This window comes from Bubalus bubalis, chromosome 5 (assembly GCF_019923935.1).
Source record: "Bubalus bubalis isolate 160015118507 breed Murrah chromosome 5, NDDB_SH_1, whole genome shotgun sequence".
Taxonomy (NCBI): domain Eukaryota; kingdom Metazoa; phylum Chordata; class Mammalia; order Artiodactyla; family Bovidae; genus Bubalus; species Bubalus bubalis.
In genome coordinates this window covers 25,592,387-25,612,070 of record NC_059161.1, presented here as the reverse complement: position 1 = coordinate 25,612,070, position 19,684 = coordinate 25,592,387, and the positions used below count along the sequence as shown (strand labels likewise).

At 39.2% G+C, this 19,684-nt stretch overlaps 1 long non-coding RNA gene across 1 annotated transcript; it reads left to right on the top strand.

Moving 5' to 3' along the window:
* The first annotated feature begins 17,503 nt into the window (after positions 1-17,503).
* LOC123333567 lies at positions 17,504-18,670 on the top strand. The gene is made up of 3 exons (XR_006550942.1): positions 17,504-17,683; positions 17,920-18,017; positions 18,502-18,670. It is a non-coding gene; the product is annotated as an uncharacterized LOC123333567 (long non-coding RNA).
* The last annotated feature ends 1,014 nt before the right edge of the window (positions 18,671-19,684 follow it).

Here is a 19,684-nt window from a genome sequence, read left to right as displayed (position 1 = left end):
GGATCTTTTTCAAAGATTATCAGAGAAGATTGACCTTAGTGGACTTCCCTGGTAGTACAGTAGATAAGAATTTGCCTGCCAGTGCTGGGGACATGTGTTCGATCCCTGGTCCAGGAGGATTCCACATGCCATGGAGCAACTAAGCCCATGAATTGTAATTACTAAAGCCCACATCCCTATAGAGTCTGTGCTTTGCAACAAGAGAAGCCACCACAATGAGAAGCCCAGGCACCATGACAAAGAGTAGCCCCTGCTCACTGCAACTAGAGAAAGCCTGCAGGCAGAAACCAAGACCCAGCGCAGCCAACAATAAAATAAATAAATAAATAATGATTAAAAAAAAAAAAAAAGATTGACCCTAGCTAGTAGGTTCTGAAGACAAAGCCAGGAATGCTAACCTGAGGAAATAAAACACATGAGCATTTGATATCTTTTCATAGTGCTAGATTTGGTAGAAATTATGAAGACCTTAAGTCAGTTTGGAAAGTTTTTCCCACTCTTTATTTTCTCATCTTCAACTGCATACAATTCATATAGGAGGAAGTATGGATTTCCTTTGGCTCTAGTCTTAGATCTTTGGGGCTTCCCTGGTGTCTCAGATGGTAAAGAATTCACTTGCAATGCAGGAGAACTGGGTTCTATCCCTAGGTTGGGAAGATCTCCTGGAGAAGGGAATGGCTACCCTCTCCAGTATTCTTGCCTGGAGAATTCCATGGACAGAGGAGTCTGGCAGGCTACAGTCCATGGAGTCACAAAGAGTCAGACGAGACTGAGTGACTAAGGCATTCACTTAGATTACTTAGCTAAAGCTAGAGCCCAGATTAGTATGCCCATGGCCAGGGCCATTCCCAGTGTTTCTTCTTACCCGGCTCTGCTTTATGGCAATGGGACACTGTGAACCTAATGTTATTTATGTTCTGCCTGAGGGATAGGAACTAACTGATTCTCTGATGAAACAAACTAGTGGGATTCATGATCTGCTATCAGCGCAGAAAACATTATGACCAGAACTCTGTCTTTAGACTTTGTTCATACAGACAAATCTGCTAGAGCATGGTGGACCACTACCTGCTTCTCCATTCCTACCCCATCCTTCCCCAGTGAACTTTGGAAGTTGCTATCTTCTGACATACAGAGAAAGAGGCTAGCCTCTAATAGTATTATTACCAGAAAGCATGATTTAGGATTTTGGAGGCAAAAGAAGGTTGATGGCTCAGTTTGCAGCTCTGTATGGATCCTGGCTTTCTGAGTCAGCAAATTGACAATGGGAGAGGGATGCTCAGACATCCTACCTTTTTCTACATGGATGGATCTGCTCTTAATCATGAAGCAGAATGTGGGCATGCCACCAACTGTTTTCCTGAATTCAACTCCATTGACCTCATAAATTGGGGTAATTCCTCTTGGTAATAAGCCACCTGTCCATCTTCATGCTCTGCATTGGTATAAATTTTATCATTTTTCTTTGTCTTTTTATGTGTTTTAGGCAGCAGTTGGGAGAGACTGAGTCAGGAGCTGCCAAATACTACTTAAAACTAGAAATGACTCATTGATTTTTATTACAGTTGCACATCAGTCTGGTCTCATTCCATCAAGCCTCTGATTGCGGGATTTCCCACGGCATAGTCTTTGGCTGGTTGTTCAGTCTACACTCTCCTTCAGAGGATTAATCCTCTCGTACACCTTTACATTTGATACCTGCTGACTGTCAAACTGCTGTCTCCAGTCCTGGAGACTAGAGACAGAAAAAATAAATATATGTGGGCATCCCTGGTGTTTCAGAGGATAAAGAATCTACCTGCAATGTGGGAGACCTGGGTTTGGTCCTTGGGCTGGGAAGATCCCCTGGAGGAGGGCATGGAAACTCACTCCAGTATTCTTGCCTGGAGATTCCCCATGGACAGAGGATCCTGGTGGGCTGCAGTCCATGGGGTTGCAAAGAGTCAGACACGACTGAGCAACTAAGTGCACACACACACACACACACACACATAGGCCACACTGCACAGCATGTAGGATCTTAGTTCGCAACCAGGGATTGAACCAGAACCCTTGGCAGTGAAAGCACAGAGTTCTAACCGCTGGACCTCCAGGGAATTCCTAGGGTATAGTATATTAATCAGAGGTTTAGAGCATTTATTACATTGTGTAGGACCATGCCAACTTCACACCTCAGTACAGCATGATCCCCCACTTGACAAATTCAGTAACTGAGTTTTTGATAGCCATGTCACCGTTCTATAAGATCAGTACCAACTGCTTCTGGGTGATGAGATGCCAGATAAGATTTGTAAATCCAGTGGATGTCATGCTATGGATTCTTTTGTCTGCAGCAATGCTATATGGAAAATTCATATCATATAAAATGTTTTCAGTTGTATGGAACAGAATATCCTCTAAGTTATCATTCTTAAGGTTTTTGCCACAGGGGGATATTTCTTTCCCACTGTCCTTCAGGGTTCACCTAAATGAAATCAAATATCACAGAAGTCCTTTTAGGGCAAGAGCTACTATATTATACAGCACTTTCTATGAACTTGTTAGATTCCTGCCCCCCTTCCTCAAGCAAATGATCAGAACCAAACAGAAGTGGGAGGCCACAGAAGTGGGATGTGGGAGGCATGGCAGTGAAGTCAGAAAAAACATGCTGGCGGTGTGACAAAACTACATGTGTAACTTCCTTGTGACCTTTAGACCGGCTTGGCTGTAGTCCTGTTTATGTTTCTTCCACTTGATTATGATGTGCAGATGCTTTACTTTGTGTGTAGTTAGATAGTATTAAGTTTATGATAGAAACAGGTATCTCATGATCATGCACTCAGTATCCACCAGAGATCAATATGTACTCAGGATCAATATAGCAAGCCACAGGCAGTTTCTTTAAAAACAACATGTAGAACTTCCCTCGTGGTATAGTGAATAAGAATCCAACTGACAATGCAGGGGATGTGGGTTTGATTCCTGGTCCAGGAAGATTCACGTGCCATGGAACACATAAGCCCATGTGCCACAACTCCTGAGCCTGTGTTGCTGCATCTACCGAAGCCTGTGCACCTAGAGCCCATGCTCTGCACCAAGAGAAGCCACTGCAAGAAGAAGCCCTTGCACTGCAGTGAAGAGTAGTCCCCACTCAGCGCAACCAGAGAAAGCCTGCGCAAAGGAACGAAGACCCAACAAAGCCAAAAAAAAAAAAATTTAATGACATGCATTACATGTATTTTTACTATATTTTATATACTATATTTTTAATTTTAAATTTTAATTTAAGTCCTGTTTAAATTTTAATTAAATTTAATTAAATTAAATTTTAATTTAAGTCCTGGTATTATTCACCTAACAAACTTTGGAATACTCTGTATATAAAATAATCAAATGCAGCCACTGGCACAGAACTACTTGCACTTTAGCCTTGAAAAGTTGGGGTATTTTTCTCTAAAATGAACATCAGGTTGCTTCTCTACCTACTACTAAGAAAGAGACAATGCTTGGTGAGCCCCCTTGGATTTTAGAGGCAACATGTGTCACATGAGCCTGCTGCTCTGAGCCAGTTTCAGGTTAACATGAAAAGTTCTTGACTTGAGAGAGATCCAAAGCAAGAGCAGTTTTTCGAAATGGTTAAGTCAGGTCTGAGAGCTGTATGGAGATGATGGTAAGTTCTAATGTTGTTTAGCTGCTCAGTCGTGTCCAATTCTTTGTTACCCCATGGACTGTAGCCCACCAGGCTCCTTTGTTCATAGGATTCTCCAAGCAAGAATACTGGAGTGGGTTGCCATTTCCTCCTCCTGGGGATCTTCCAGACTCAGAGATAAAACCTGTATCTCTTGCATCTCCTGCATTGGCAGGCAGATTCTTTACCACTTAGCCACCTGGGAAGCCTGGAAAGTTCTAATAGGTAAATCAAAATGGAGGCATCCTACAATCTGGGAGAAAAACTGTACTCTTTTTGGCAAGTAACTATGTTATTTTTGATAAGAAACTCTTTTTTTTTTTTTTTTTATACAAGTCTCTTGCAGAGACTGAGTACTTGACCTTAAGATATCAGAGGGTTATGAATTCTGAGGAGCCCTCCATAAACCAAACCATAAAGTCTGATGTTCTCAGCAGTATTCCATCATCAAGTGAAAGTGATATATGTATGGCCATGGACAAGCAAAGTAGTAAATAACATTAATAGCTTCTTTTCTGCTGCTTTTTCCTCAACCCATACCTAGTGCTTCATGTGGAATTCTCTATATTCATTCACTGAGGAGAAGAAAAAAATCCCATCCTGGCTTACATTTATTCAGGTTTTACAACCAGAAGGCTAACAGTTCTCTTCAGCCATGACAGACCAGAGGCTTAATTTTGAACAAGTTGAATTTGAGACAGCTATTATTCATCCAGGTGACAATGTCTTCAGTTGGATATATGAGCCTGGATTTTAGGGAGGAGGATCAGACTATAGCTCTATGGAGAGGTGATTGTGAAGGGCAATGGAAGAGAGAGCCCCTCCTACCCCTCATCAATTAAATTTTAAGCAGGACATTGCATGGCTCACTTCACCTAGAAAAAAAGATGTCATAAGGTAAATATGTCCACTGATTCATGGGCAATAACTCATAGTTTTGATAAATGGGCAGAGACTTGGAAGTAAAATAACTGAAGAGTGGCTTACAAGAAGTTTTAGAAAAACAGTATGAGGGCACATTTCTTTAGAGTGGGCCCAGGATATTAGAATATGTATGTCCCATGAGAATGCTCACTAAAAAATGCCCATTTCAGAGAAAGCGCTCAATAATCAGGTAGACAAAATGTCCGATACTCTTTTCCCATCCACCCAAGTGTTTGTTGAGTGATCTCATAAATACTTAGATTCACTGCTGCTGCTGCTGCCGCCAAGTTGCTCAGTCGTGTCCGACTCTGTGCGACCCCAGAGACAGCAGCCCACCAGGCTCCCCCATCCCTGGGATTCTCCAGGCAAGAACACTGAAGTGGGTTGCCATTTCCTTCTCCAATGCATGAAAGTGAAAAGTGAAAGGGAAGTCGCTCAGTCGTGTCGGACTTTTAGCGACCCCATGGACTGCAGCCCACCAGACTTCTCCATCCATGGGATTTTCCAGGCAAGAGTACTGGAGTGGGGTGCCACTGCCTTCTCCGTTAGATTCACTAATTGTTAACATTTTGCTGCTGCTGCTGCTGCTAGGTCGCTTCAGTCGTGTTTGACTCTGTGCGACCAGGCAAGACCAATGGAGTGGATTGCCATTTTCTTCTCCAAACATTTTGCTACATTTGCTCTCAAAAAACATTTTGCTACATTTGCTTTATTTCTCTTTCAGTTGCACTATTAATGTACACACACACACATTTTTGTTGTTGTTGCTGTTCCTTTGAGAGTAAGTTGCAGGCATCATTATACTCCATTCCTAAATAATTCAACATTCCTCAGTTATGATACATATAGTACATAACCATATCACACTCAGGATAATTCACATTTGTATATATATCCAGTCTATTTTTGAATTTTCTCAATTGTTCCAATAATATTTTTATAGCTTTTTAAAAAAGTTTGATACAACAGCCAATCAAGGATCATGCATTGCACTTAGTAGTCATGTCTCAACATTTTGAAGTCTAGAATGGCTCCCCAGTTACTTTGTTTTCACTTTATAGCATTGATAGTTTGAGAGAGTCCATGCCAGTCTTGATAAATGTGTTCTAAATGAAAGCATAATAGTCTCCTCAAATGTTTTCACTTCCTGTACCTGCAGCTCTGAGTGTTGATTATTTATTAATCTAAGAAAGCAAGAGAAGAATGCTTCTACAGGGAATACAAGAGCAATTTAATAATTTTATCTGGTCATTTTAGGTTACTTTTACCATTGGTCCAATTGACCCAGAAAAGGGGAATATTATTATGATTTATTGAGGTAACTGATTTTGGATATCGGGAAAATAGGAATTGATGCTCCAAAAAAAGGGGGGAGGAATGTTATGGGTGGAGACCATCTATTGGGGCTTCTGTTATTGACATATTCAGAGGTATAAGGTGGTAGAAGACTGTAGGAGATTATACAGGCAGGACCACCAAAGATTCATATCTTTTAGGAATGAAGGATGACTATCTGGTGACTATCTTGCTAAAGACAAAGAGAATGTGCCATCTTCATCTAAGAATTAAGTTCATAGATATCTCGTATGCTCTCATAACCATTTTCAGGGAAAAGAGCTGCAGCATAGATCTGTATTTTCTCCTCTGCTGTGTCACATCAGACATGAGAGAAAGAGTTAAAATTTTTATAACAACTTTTTGACTACATCATCTGGCCCCTTCTTTTTAATTTTTTTTTCAAATTTTGTATTACTTTTTAATTGCAGGATAATTGCTTTATAATGTTGTATTGGCTTCTGTCATACAACAACATGAATCAGTCATAAGTATACACACATCCCCTCTCTCTTAAACCTTCCTCTCACCCCCTACCCCACCCCACCCCTCTAGGTTGAGCTCTCTGTGTTATCCAGCAATTCCCGCTGGCCATCTGTTTTAGACACGGTAGTGTATGTGTTTCAGTGCTACTCTCTCAGTTCGTCCCACCTGCTCCTCCCTGAACTGTGTCCACAAGTCCATTCTCTATGTCTGCATCTTTATTCCTGCCCTGCAAATACGTTCATCAGTAACATTTTTTTATATTCCATTGTTCCTGTTCAGTCGCTCAGTTGTGTCCAACTCTGCAACCACATGGACTGCGGCAACGCCAGGCTTCCTTGTCCTTGAGCAATCTCAAGCATCTTCTGGAGCTTGCTCAAACTCATGTCCATTGAATCAGTGATGCCATCCAACCATCTTATCCTCTGTTGTCCCCTTCTCCTCCTATCTTCAATCTTTCCCAGCATCAGGGTCTTTTCCAGTGAGTTGGTTCTTTTCATCAGGTGGCCAAAGTACTGGAGCTTCAGCTTCAGCATCAGTCCTTCTAGTGAAATTCAGGATTGATTTCCTTTAGGATTGACTGGTTTGATCTCCTTGCTAGATTCCATATATATGCGTTAATATATGGTATTGGTTTTTCTCTTTCTGACTTACTTCACTCTGTATAACAGGCTCTAGTTTCATCCACCTCACTAGAACTCTCAAACACATTCCTTTTTATGGCTGAGTGATATTCCTTTGTATAAATGTACGACAACTTCTTTATTCATTCATCTGTCAATGGACATCTAGGTAGCTTCCATGTCCTGGCTATTGTAAATAGTATTGCAGTGAACATTGAGGTCATCTCCCCTCTTTTGATCTCATATTCTACTACTCTCTCCAACACTGGCTTTCTTCTTTAGAGCTTCAGTGTATGTTGTTCCCCTTATCTCAACTGATCTTCCCCATATACCTGCATATCTCATATCTCATCTTATCATCTCTTTTAGGTCTTTATTCAATGTCAGCTTCTCAACAAGGATGTCTTTGGTTACCCTGTCTAAAATTGCAACTCTATTCCTCTTCATATATTTCCTCCCTCCACCCATTTTATTTTTCTTCTCATCACTATCTAAATGATATTTATTGCTTGTCGCTCCTAATAATGTTTGTTCACAACCGTAACTCCAGTATATGGAAGAGTACACATGGTAAGTATTCAATAAACAATTGTTGAATTAAGTAATAAAGTATAAATTTATCTTTGAAGATTTAAAAAAATGTTTTCTATTTTCCGCACCATTTTATACTGGATTTGTAGTTGGTATTTGTCTTTATAATTTAGTTCGGAGGTTAGAATATTGTGATGGGATAATGATATGATTAAAGGAATAATAGATATTACTCCAGAGAAGGCAATGGCACCCCACTCCAGTACTCTTGCCTGGAAAATCCCATGGACGGAGGAGCCTGGTGGGCTGCAGCCCATGGGGTCGCTAAGAGTCGGACACAACTGAGCGACTTCACTTTCACTTTTCACTTTCCTGCATTGGAGAAGGAAATGGTATTTGTCTTTATAATTTAGTTCGGAGGTTAGAATATTGTGATGGGATAATGATATGATTAAAGGAATAATAGATATTACTCCAGAGAAGGCAATGGCACCCCACTCCAGTACTCTTGCCTGGAGAATCCCATGGACGGAGGAGCCTGGTGGGCTGCCGTCTATGGGGTCGCACAGAGTCGGACATGACTGAAATGACTTAGCAGGAGCAGCAGCAGCAGCAGCAGCAGATATTACGCAAAAACTGTGGACTTGGAGCTGAATGAACTAATTCAATGGTCGGTAAACTTTTTCTGTAAATGGTCTGATAGGAAATATTTTAGACTTTCTGAGACAGTCTCTTACCACTGTTCAACTTTGACACTATAGAACAAAAGCAGCCATAGATAATATGTAACAAATGGGAATGGCTGTGTTCCAATACAGCTTTACTAACAAGAAGAGCTTTTAATAATAGTTAAACCCCCCTGCACCAACTGATGATGTCCCCATTTGGGGGTGATAGAACAGGTTTCCATTTGTTGAAGGATATGTTACAGTCATTATTGAGCAGAAGTAATTAGTTGTATAACAATAGGAAGAAGTGTGTTTGCTTCTATTGGGCAGTTACAGAGTGAATTACAGTAACACTGGCTTTTTTCTTTTTGACTGCCTAGTATTTGAAGCTCTTTGGTAATATGGATGGGCTTCCCTGGTGGTTCAGACGGTAAAGAATCTGCCTGCAATGCAGGAGACCCAGGTTCGATCTCTGGGTCAGGAAGATCCCCTGGAGAAGGGAATGGCAACCTACTCCAGTATTCTTGCCTGAAGAATCCTATGGACAGAGGAGCCTGGTGGGCTACAGTCCATGGGGTTGCAAAGAGTTGAACATGACTGAATGACTAATGCTTGTAATATACAGGGTTTCTGTCTTAAAGTAGAGAAACTGACTATTCCAGATACCTGCTCTTCCAGCACCAGTCAGAGCCACTCTCCTGAAACATTTAGCAGGTGGTAGTGGAGAAAGCAATGGCACCCCACTCCAGTACTCTTGCCTGGAAAATCCTATGGATGGAGGAGCCTGGTAGGCTGCAGTCCATGGGGTTGCTAAGAGTTGGACATGACTGAGCGACTTCACTTTAACTTTTCATTTTCATTCATTGGAGAAGGAAATGGCAACCCACTCCAGTGTTCTTGCCTGGAGAATCTCAGGGACGGGGGAGCCTGGTGGGCTGCCGTCTCTGGGGTTGCACAGAGTCGGACACGACTGAAGCGACTTAGCAGCAGCAGTAGCAGCAGCAGTGGTGGCTGAGACTATGAGGAACTCAGGGGAAGTTGCTGAAAGATCCACTCCCTGGATCAGAGTGATAGACATGTCTTTTGGTGATACAGTGTCTTGTATTAGTGGTATTGGGTGGTACAGGTTGTTGCAGATGCTGCTTTGTGTTAGGAGGAATGGTGCCCTTCCTGTGCCAGTCCTGAGATGTTATTATGAACATCATTTAAGGTTAGGTAGCCTAAGGATCTGGTTCTCCAGTTCTCCAGTAGATTCTGTAAGTTATCCAACATCCATAAATTCTTTTTCTATTTGAATCAACCAGAGTTGATTTCTATTGTCTAGAACCAGTAATTCAGATTTACATTCCTTTTATATTTATCAAACAATCCTTTGACACAGTCATGAAGATCTTTTTATAAATGATCATCAGCTAGCTTAAGTAATTTTCCCTTGGGTTTTTTTAATGTCCATTATGGTATTTTTTTAGTTTATAAAAGATCTAGTTGGTTTTCTTAATCTGCTTTAAAAAATAATATCTTATGTCTCTTTCCTACCATGGTTCCTTCCTGTATTTCTTTAAATAGTGCTGGATTTATGATAGCTAGAGTTTATGAATAGTACAACTCTGCTTCTCATCACTCCTTTTTTTTTTTTTTCAAAATGTCAACATGATAACTACAATTTAACTTGAGAGGTACTATTTTAATCTGAGTACTTCAAAGATATTCTCATTACTTTACTACCAAAGTAGCACACACACAAACACACACACATACACACACAGAGAATCTGTCCTTTTAACCAAAGCTCTTCCAATATTTAAGACATTCAGCTCCCTTTTCTTTAATTCCTTTTGTGCTTAATTTCTAAACTGCATAAATCATTGGGTTATTTTGTACTTCCACAATATTATTTGTGTAATATGGCCTTTAAAAGCAATTATTTAATGTATTTATTGTTTGACTATATTGTGAGCTTTTGTACCCAAAGACAACATACCTAAGGACCTACATAAAGGTTGCTCAGAAATTGTTGATTGACTTTTTCTGCCTTAAAACTAGGCAGTTCCTCTCAGTGAGGACTCTATTTAATATTCAAAATAGTAACAGGAAGGAGGACCTGAATGGGAAAAAAGAATGTTGTGACCTAGTTCTAAACATAAACTATTAGATCATCTAAATATCTAGGGATCTTCCTGTAGCAGGTTATTTGGCTCTTTGGAGCATGGAAATTTTCTCAAAGACCAGAGAAAAACTTCCAAATTCAGAGGGACTTTCCAGGCAGGGTGAAAGCGAGCAGGGACATATGAGATAATCTAGTTAAAAAGCCATTTGATAGCTTAAAATGCCTCTGACAGCTATTTGAGCAACAATGGCTCTAGCATCTCTGATTTCAGGAAGTTCTGTTATTAATGCATGTATGAATGTTTAACCAAATTGTATGACCTCTCTCTTCTTTCCTTTTTTAAGAATGGGGACTCTTGTAGTCTACATGAGTAAGAATAGGGTTTTCTGGAGAACTCTTGAGCACTGTTTTCACTTCCCTTGTAAGTTGAATGATCATGCAATTTATCTCCCAGATTGAGATGAGATTTTTTAAAATTAAATTATTTATTATTTTTAGTTGCACTGGATCTTCATTGCTGCACATGGGCTTTCTCTAGTTGCAGCAAGCGGGGGCTACTCTCTAGTTCCAGTGGGCAGGATTCTCATTGCAGTGGCTTCTCTTGTTGTGGAGCACAGGCTCTAGGGCATGCAGGCTTCAGTAGTTGGGGCACACACAGGCTTTCTCCACAGTATGTGGGATCTTCCTGGACCAGGGTTGGAACCTACATTGGCAGGTGGATTCTTATCCACTGACCAGGCAAGTCTGGATGTTGTTTTCTTTAGTAATGTAATCTTTTTTAAGTAATCTTTTCTATTTGGAAAAACCTCATACTCACAGAGATTTAATTTACTGGATAAATCTTTCATAACCTCTCCATTTGATAAAATGTCCCAAGCTTGAGCCATTTATTTTTAAGTAGCATACTTGAGGCCTCACCTTGGTATTAAGTGTTGCTTAATTCCCACATGCTGGGAAGTTTGGGAGTGGTGGTAAAAGGGAATGAGAGTCTTGTTTTCATGCCAATGGAGCATATGGAGTCTACTGTTCAGATGACCTTTTTTACATTTCCACAGTATGTTTGTAGGCATGCTGATTTTATTAGTTCAGGGACTGATTAAATTACTCATGGAACCTCTCCCCACTCTTCTTGTTCTTTTTTAAAAAATTAATTAATTTATTTGGTGGCATCGGGTCTTAGTTGCATCACACAGAATCTTCATTGCCTTGCTTAGTTGCCCTGTGGCATGTGGGATCTTAGTTCTCTAACCAGGGCTCAAACCCACAACCCCTGCAGTGGAAGTGAGCAGTCCTAACCACTAGACTGCTAGGGAAGTCCCACAACCCAGTTTAAAAATGGGCAAAAGATCTGACCAGACACCTCACCAAAGAAGATATACATATGATAAGCATGTGTGAAGAGATGCTCAACATTATGTCACTAGGGCACCGCAAATTAAAACAACAGTGATTTCCTACTACATATCCATTGGAGTGGCTAAAATTCCAAATACTGTCAACACCAAATGCTGACAAGGATGTGGAACAATCGGAACTCTCATTTATGTCTGATGGGAATACAAACTAGTACAGCCCCTTTGGAAGACAGTCTAGTAGTTTGTTAAAAAGTAAACATAATCTTACCATCTAATTCAGAAACATTGCCCTAGGTATTTACCCAGATAAGTTGAAAATTCATGTCCACACAAAAACATATATACAAATGTTTATAGCAGCTTTATTCATAACTGCTACTACTTGGAAGCAACCAAGATGTTCTTTGCTAGGTGAGTGGATAAACAAACTGTAGTACATCCATACAGTGGATTATGTTGTAGTGATAAAAAGACATAAGCTATCAAGTCACAAAAAGATATGAAAAACCTTAAATGTTGTTTCACATTGTTAAGTGAAAGAAGTGTGTATAAAAAGCCTGCATACTGTATAATATCAACAATATGACATTCTTGAAAAGGCTAAACTGCAGAGACAGTAAAATGATCAGTAGTTGTAAGTGATTTGAAGAGAGGGAAAAAAGAAGGATCGAATAGGTGATGCAAGGGTATTTTATGGTGCCGAAACTATTTTGTATGACACTATAGCGCTGGATACATGACACTGCATTTTACAAAACAAACAAACAAAAAACCTGTACAACACAAAGAATGAACCGTAGAGGAAACCATGGACTTTAATAGCATATCAATATCGGTTCATCAATTGTAACAATGTACTCCACTCATGCAAGAGGTTAAGAACAGGAGAAACTGTCGGAGGGTAGAAAAGGGTATTTGGGAACTCTGTATTTTCTGTGTAATTTTTCTGTAAGCTTATAACTGCTCTAAAAATGAAGTTTATTCATAAAAAACAGGTATTAATTTTTAACTAATAGTACAGCCTAAATCAATATTGTAGAAGGAAATATGTCATTGATTAGTTATGCTTCACCCTACCCATATTTTAATGGGTCTTCATTTTTTGTGTGGAGCAACATGCCATTTTTTTCTCTTCATAAGCTCCTACTGGAACAAGAGGAGAGCTATGTTAGCTTTTGATGGTGTCTCTCTGATGATTCTGGTTTGGATTAAATTCCTTTAATTCAGTAGTCTCCCAGTAAAAAAAATAAATGGGAGTTTCTCAGTAAAAGGGAGCACATACACCTAATTTTGCTCCTTCCCGAAACTTCAGTAAAACTAGGTTTTAAAAAAATATAAGGCCATAAACTGACAAGCTAGAAAACAGGAGAATAAACAAAATTAATGACATTTTGTCTGCTATGAAGCAGACAGGTACAGATTGGTGGTTACTGAGAGGAGTCCAGTGAAAGTAGCTTACTAAACTAGCAGGAGGAAAGCCAAGAACTAAACTGACTTGTGCTGCAGAAATGCTTAAAATGCCAGGAATTAGCAAGACTAGGTATCTCTTTAAATGGAAATAAAAGTAGGGGGAATTTTTTAAAAGGAATGTTAGTTGAAAGATAATAAAATACACAGCTAGATTTTATTTCTCAGTCCACGCTACTGATTTATTATCTACTCCCTGCCCCCCACAAAAGACTATAGACTTTTTCTTTGGAGAGGGTAAAACAGAGAGGTCTCCGGTCTGACTGTCATCAGTCACAGTTGAATGTTGAATACTGTACCAAGCATGGGAGAATGTGAGTGCATGCTGACTGCTGAATCCTAAGTCCTCTCACTAGCTTCTCAGGTGGCTCAGTGGTAAAGAACCTGCCTGCCAATACAGGAGACATAAGAGACACAGGTTTGATCCCTGGGTTGGGAAGATCCCTTAGAGGAGGAAATGGCAACCCACTCCAGTATTCTTGCCAGGAGAATCCCATGGTCAGAGGAGCCTGGTGGGCTACAGTCCATAAGGTCGCAAAGAATCAGGCATGACTGAGTGTCTGAGCAAGTACTCTTACGACAGTTGACTCCAAAATACCAGCAATCAGGCCTAGACCTTCTAGGCAAGAAATTGGAAGATCCTTCTCTGAGAATCACAGTGCATAAATAAAGCTAAAGATAATACTTCAGGGATTCCTCAATAAACAAAAAACAACTCAGCCATATCATTTCACACTAAAACTTGAAATTGACATATGCTCAAAGCTTTCAATCAGCTTTCAGTGTCCTACATGAGCAAACAATCAATTTAATACCAGAAGTTGAAGAAATCATAAAACAGATAAAAATAAAAATGAATATTTAAAAAGGAAAAGAAAAAAAAAGTTGAGATAGCAACTAGGCAAGGAGAAAAAAAACTTAAATAAAAGAGATGTTATATTCATGAAACAAGATGCTACATAAAAACAATATTCAGACAGCAAAAATTATTCTTTGAAATGAAAGTCATGGTAGCATGAAAAACTCAACAGAAAGCTTGGAAGATCCAATTGAGGAGATATTTCAGAAAGCAGAGCAAAAAGAGCAAGAGGTAGAAAATAAGAGAGGGGGCAAAAATCCAGAGAACAAGTCCAAGAAGTCTTACAAATGAATAATAGGAGTTCCTGACAGAAAGAAATAAGAAAACAATTGGAAAGGAATTAATAAGATAATTTACAAAAATTTCCTAGAACTGAAAGCCATGAGTTTTCAGATTGAAGAATCTTACTTGGGTATATATGATCAAGGATGGGAAAAAAAGACCCCCACCCAGACACATGACCATGGATTTTCACTGGGGAAAAAGGTAGGATCCTACAAACTTCCAAAAAAAGAGGACAGACGTTTCATACCAACAATCAAGAATCAGAATGTCTTTTGCTTTTTCAAAAGCAATATTAGAAGCAGAAAGCAACAGTGAAATGGCCTCACAATCATGAAGGAAAATTATTTCCGACCTAGAATTCTATACTCAGTACGCAAGTAGAAGGGGGAAAAGGCATTTTCAGACATGCAAGGTCTCAAAAAACTTATTTTCCATGTATATATCCTTTCTCATGAACTTAATGAAGGTTGTGTTCCAATCAGGACATCTTCATAGGACAGGAGTGAAGGATTCTCCAAGGTGTTTGCCAAGGGAGATCTTAGGACCATAGCTGTGCAACAAGTCCGAGCTGGAGTAGGTCAGAGGCTGGGGATAGAAATATTTAGGAAGATGAAACTGATAGTATACATTAATGAATTTAAGTACCTGACTGATTGTTTGATTGAATTAGGGATTAGAATATTAACTAAACTTACATAGAAGTTATCAACTCTAGAGAAAGCAAAATATTTTGCAAAAATGGCCCTAGTTGACCACTGTTCTGAAAGCATATATAATAATAATAGAAACAGTATACATTTATCTAATCACTATATTGGGATGATGAGGAATGGGAACTCATCATGATTGCGTGTGTATCTGTTTAATTGTGATGGAGTGAGGGAAGACTCTTGATAAAAGTGAAAGAGGAGAGTGAAAAAGCTGGCTTAAAACTCAACATTCAAAAAAACCTAAGATCATGGCATCAGATCCTGTCACTTAATGGCAAATAGATTTGGAAACAATGGAAACAGTGACACAGTTTATGTTTCTGGGCTCCAAAAATCACTGCAGATGGTGTCTGCAGCCATGAAATTCAAAGACCACTTGCTTATTGGAAGAAAAGCTATGACCAACCTAGACAGCATATTAAAAAGCAGAGACATTACTTTACCAACAAAAGTCCACATAGTCAAAACTATGGTTTTTTCAGTAGTCATGTATGGATGTGAGAGTTGGACCATGAAGAAATCTAAGTGCCAAAGAATTGATGCTTTTGAACTGTGGTGTTGGAGAAGACTCTCGAGAGTCCCTTGGACTGCAAGGAGATCCAACCAGTCAATCCTAAAGGAAATCAGTTCTGAATATTCATTGGAAGGACTGATGTTGAAGCTGAAACTCCAATACTTTGGCCACCTGATGCAAAGAGCCAACTCATTAGAAAAGACCCTGATGCTGGGAAAGATTGAGGGCAGGAGGAGAAGGGGATGACAGAAGATGAGACGGTTGAATGGTATCACCGACTCAATGGACTTGAGTTTGAGCAAGCTCCAGGAGTTGATGATGGACAGGGAAGCCTGGCGTGCTGCAGTCCATGGGGTCTCACAGAGTCAGACACGATGAATGACTGAATTGAACTGAATGAAAATAACAGAGAATCCCTACAACAGAAAGAACATGGTATAGCAATAGTGAAAGTGAAATCCACTCAGTCATATTCGACTCTTTGAGACTCCATGGGCTGTAGCCCACCAGGCTCCTCTGATCCCAGCAAGAAAATTGGAGTGGGTAGCCTTTTCCTTCTCCAGGCGATCTTCCCAACCCAGGGATCAAACCCAGATCTCTTGCACTGCAGGTTGATTCTTTACTGTCTGAGCTACCAGCAATCCAAGTGTGTTATTTGCAGTATGGAAGTTCATATGAAGAAAATCACAAAGAGTTGAGAGTTACTGTCTTTGGAAACAGAGAAATGATAGGTGGAAGGACTTAGGACTCTTCTCTGTTTTAAATATCCTGTAAAACTTACTGACTTTTATAAAAGAAAGACAAAAATTTAATTGATAATCATATTTCATAAAAATTATTTAGAACACTGCAATAGGAATTATTATTTTTTTTTAACCATGCCTTGAACATGGTGAATGGTCTCAATTGTATTTTTGTTTTGTTTTGCTTTTATCCGTAGATAATTTTACTGTTAAAGAGTCATACAGACAATGCACAAAACAGATGTACATTTTAATGAATTATGTTTATATATATGCCTGTGTTCAATTGTATTTTAAATTGAGTCTTTTATTTATTTATTTGGTTGTCCCGGGTCTTTGTTGCAGCATGCAGGATCTTTAGCTGTGGCCTGGGAACTCTTAGTTGCAGCATGTGGGATCTAGTTCCCTGACCAGGGATTGAACCTGGGCTCCCTGCAGTAGGAGGATGGAATCTTAGTGACTGGATCACCAGGGAAGACCCTGAACTGAATCTTTTAAAAATGTGTCAGAAGTTATTGTAGCAAGTCATTACTAGGCTGTGATATCCTTGTGATCAGGGATTATTTCTTATACATCTTTATAGTTCTTTCAGGACATAGTGTGGCATCACCTGCATTCTACTCGTATTAATGTGTAGGGTTTTGCGTGTCTCAGCCTCATGAAGAAGTAAGTCAAATTCCGTCATATTCTTAGGTATTAACAATCCTGAATTGAATATTTAACTCTACAAATAGGATCTACTCTCTTCAGCACTGTGAATCTAAGCTCTGCCTCACAATCAAGAAATCAACCAACAAAAAGTTTTCATCATGAGCAAGACAGATCACATAGTTCTTTATTAACTATATCACATTCTCTATGAAAAGAATCTGAGAGCTCGCCCAAGGTCACCCAGAGAAATAGGCAGTACCAGCTCTGCAAATCAAACCAATTGCTTAAGCCCAACTTCTGTGATAAACACACTTAAAGCAGGTGTGAGAGAAAAGTCAGAAGGGTTTATCCCACTTGAGATTAACAGGCAGTGTAGTTTGTCTTCAACTAAAGTGCTGATGGATAAAAGGCAAAATCTGGTGTGTAAATTCTGCTTTCACTATGTTGAAAGGGGATTAAAAATAGAAAGGAATTCTATTTAGGTTTAGACAGCAAAGGCTAAGATATAGAAAGGACTTTTGTAAAGGAGTGGGATTGAGATATTCTTCCCCTACCCAAGAGCCCCAGTTATGAAGCTGCCAGAATAAGCCTCTTGCCTGCTTGCTGATATTTCTGGTATCTTGATTAATCACATGGCTGTCCTATATCAGCAATTTTTAATCTATAAATTCACAGCTCCAGAGAGTTAATGTGAGATTATCCAGACACTGTTCAAAGGGCCAGCTATCAAGGAAACAAAGGAGCCTCTTCATTGGGGGCATGTGAGTACTTTTCTAGTCCTTAGGCACTTGGTAATTTCACAAAGTAGATATGGTATATTTGTCAAGCAAATCTCTTTCAACAGATTCTCCTCCTCCCCATTTGTTCTTCTCAGTATAAATGGAGTTTACATTCTATACTTCCATTAGGGGGCAATTATTTTAAGTAGAATCATTCTGCTACTATTTCCTGTATTAATGGTTGTCTCTTGTATGCAATCTTATCTTGGACATCTTAGGTTAAAAAAAAGAAAAAACCACAGAAGAGCATCCCCAGGACTTCAGAGACTATAAATATAATTCAGAAAGCTTTTGAAAAAATGGAGTTTAGGAAACGGTAAGTGTAAGAAAACTGAATTAATAATTACCACTTAAAAATCTACCATGCAGAAGATAACTATAAATGTGAAAGGATTTATCTATTAGCTTCTATAATTTTAAATTTATTTTCAGAGACATATTTTCCAGATAAAATAAAAGGAAGCATTCTGCATTTTTAGCACTAAATCCTGAAAGAGTCATTCAATAATAACACTTTGCACTTATTGTTCTATACTTTTAAAAATCTTTTTCTCATATATATTTTGAAATAGTATAGATATTACTATCATTTATAGATCAAAGAAATTGACATGTGAGAATTTAAGTGATATTCTCAAGAATGCACAATTACACCATGAAAGGCAGGACCAGGCTCTGAGTCTGTTGTTTTGTTGTTTATAATCAGTAAAAACTGTATCTTTGATCTATTATGGGCATTTTCACTTTTATAGTTCAGTATATGAAGATAAGACAACAAAATTTTAATGGGTTTGTTCCAGGTCATTCTGCAAGAGAAATGAACAGCTACGAAAAGTACACAAGCGCTGATTTGAAATTCTTTGCTCAAGTCACTTAACCACAACAAATGTAAGAGTGAAGGCCAAAGAGTTACGCAGAACACATTGTCCATTACTGTTCTTAACATTTGTCCTTGATAAAAGTTTTCCATTCAAATCCATTTCTCCTTGGCAAATATTTGTCTTCTCTAGAAATATTAAAAATATTAAAAACAAAAGAGAGAAAAGATTTCTCCTGAGAAAATAATGAAAAGGGAACAATCCATTGTGGTGGATAAAAATCAGAGGATTAAACTTTTTACAACCTAAATATAGGATTATTTTTGTCATATAGTTATAAAATTTTTAGCAAACATAAACTACTGTGTGATCAGGTAATTAATATTGTGTGATCAGGTAATCAGGTAATAGTATTACAGTGACATGTTGTTAGTCTGACTTTTAAAACTTAATTTAAATCAAAGAAACTACAATGTCAGCAGGAGCATCCATATCCTTACTGTGTTTGGAGTGCTCTTGGTTCTGAGCGGAAGGGAAGGCCAGAGGGGCCAGAGAAGGGAGGGGCAGCTCTTCCCTCAACTGTTGGTCATCAGGCTGCAGTGCCTCTCTCACCCACTGAATCACAGCCCGGAGACTCACAGCATTCGCATTATTGTGACAGCCATGAACCCATTGCTCACAGCCCCCTTCTGCTTCATCCTTGGTCACCCTGACCTTTGGTTCTGAGTCGTGTTCTGGCCAAAGCACGACGACGAGTGTTTAGGGGTGGGTGCATAAGAGCGGGTTAGGGGGAAGGGATGGAATGAACTTTTTCTGCATTTTGTATTGTATGTTTTCTTTAACATGTAACCAATCAGAATCCTGTCAATATAGTCAGCCAATTGATCGACAAAAAAAAAAAAAAGACAAATGATTGCCTTAGTGTCCTCAAGTAATGTTAGAGAGTTAAAAATAGTAATCATTTGGATTCTGTAGGGGAACTGGTCATTATCTGGGTCACCTGCACTGCTTTCCTCTATCTAGAGAATTCCTCACTGTGTAAGCCTTGGTGGTAAGCAAAGAGGTCTCCCATAGTGGAAGATGTCAAATAATCTTTCTCTGTCTTCCTTGCAGCTAGGGTAAAGGCATATGACCCATGACCCAGGCTTTTCAATCAGATATCTCT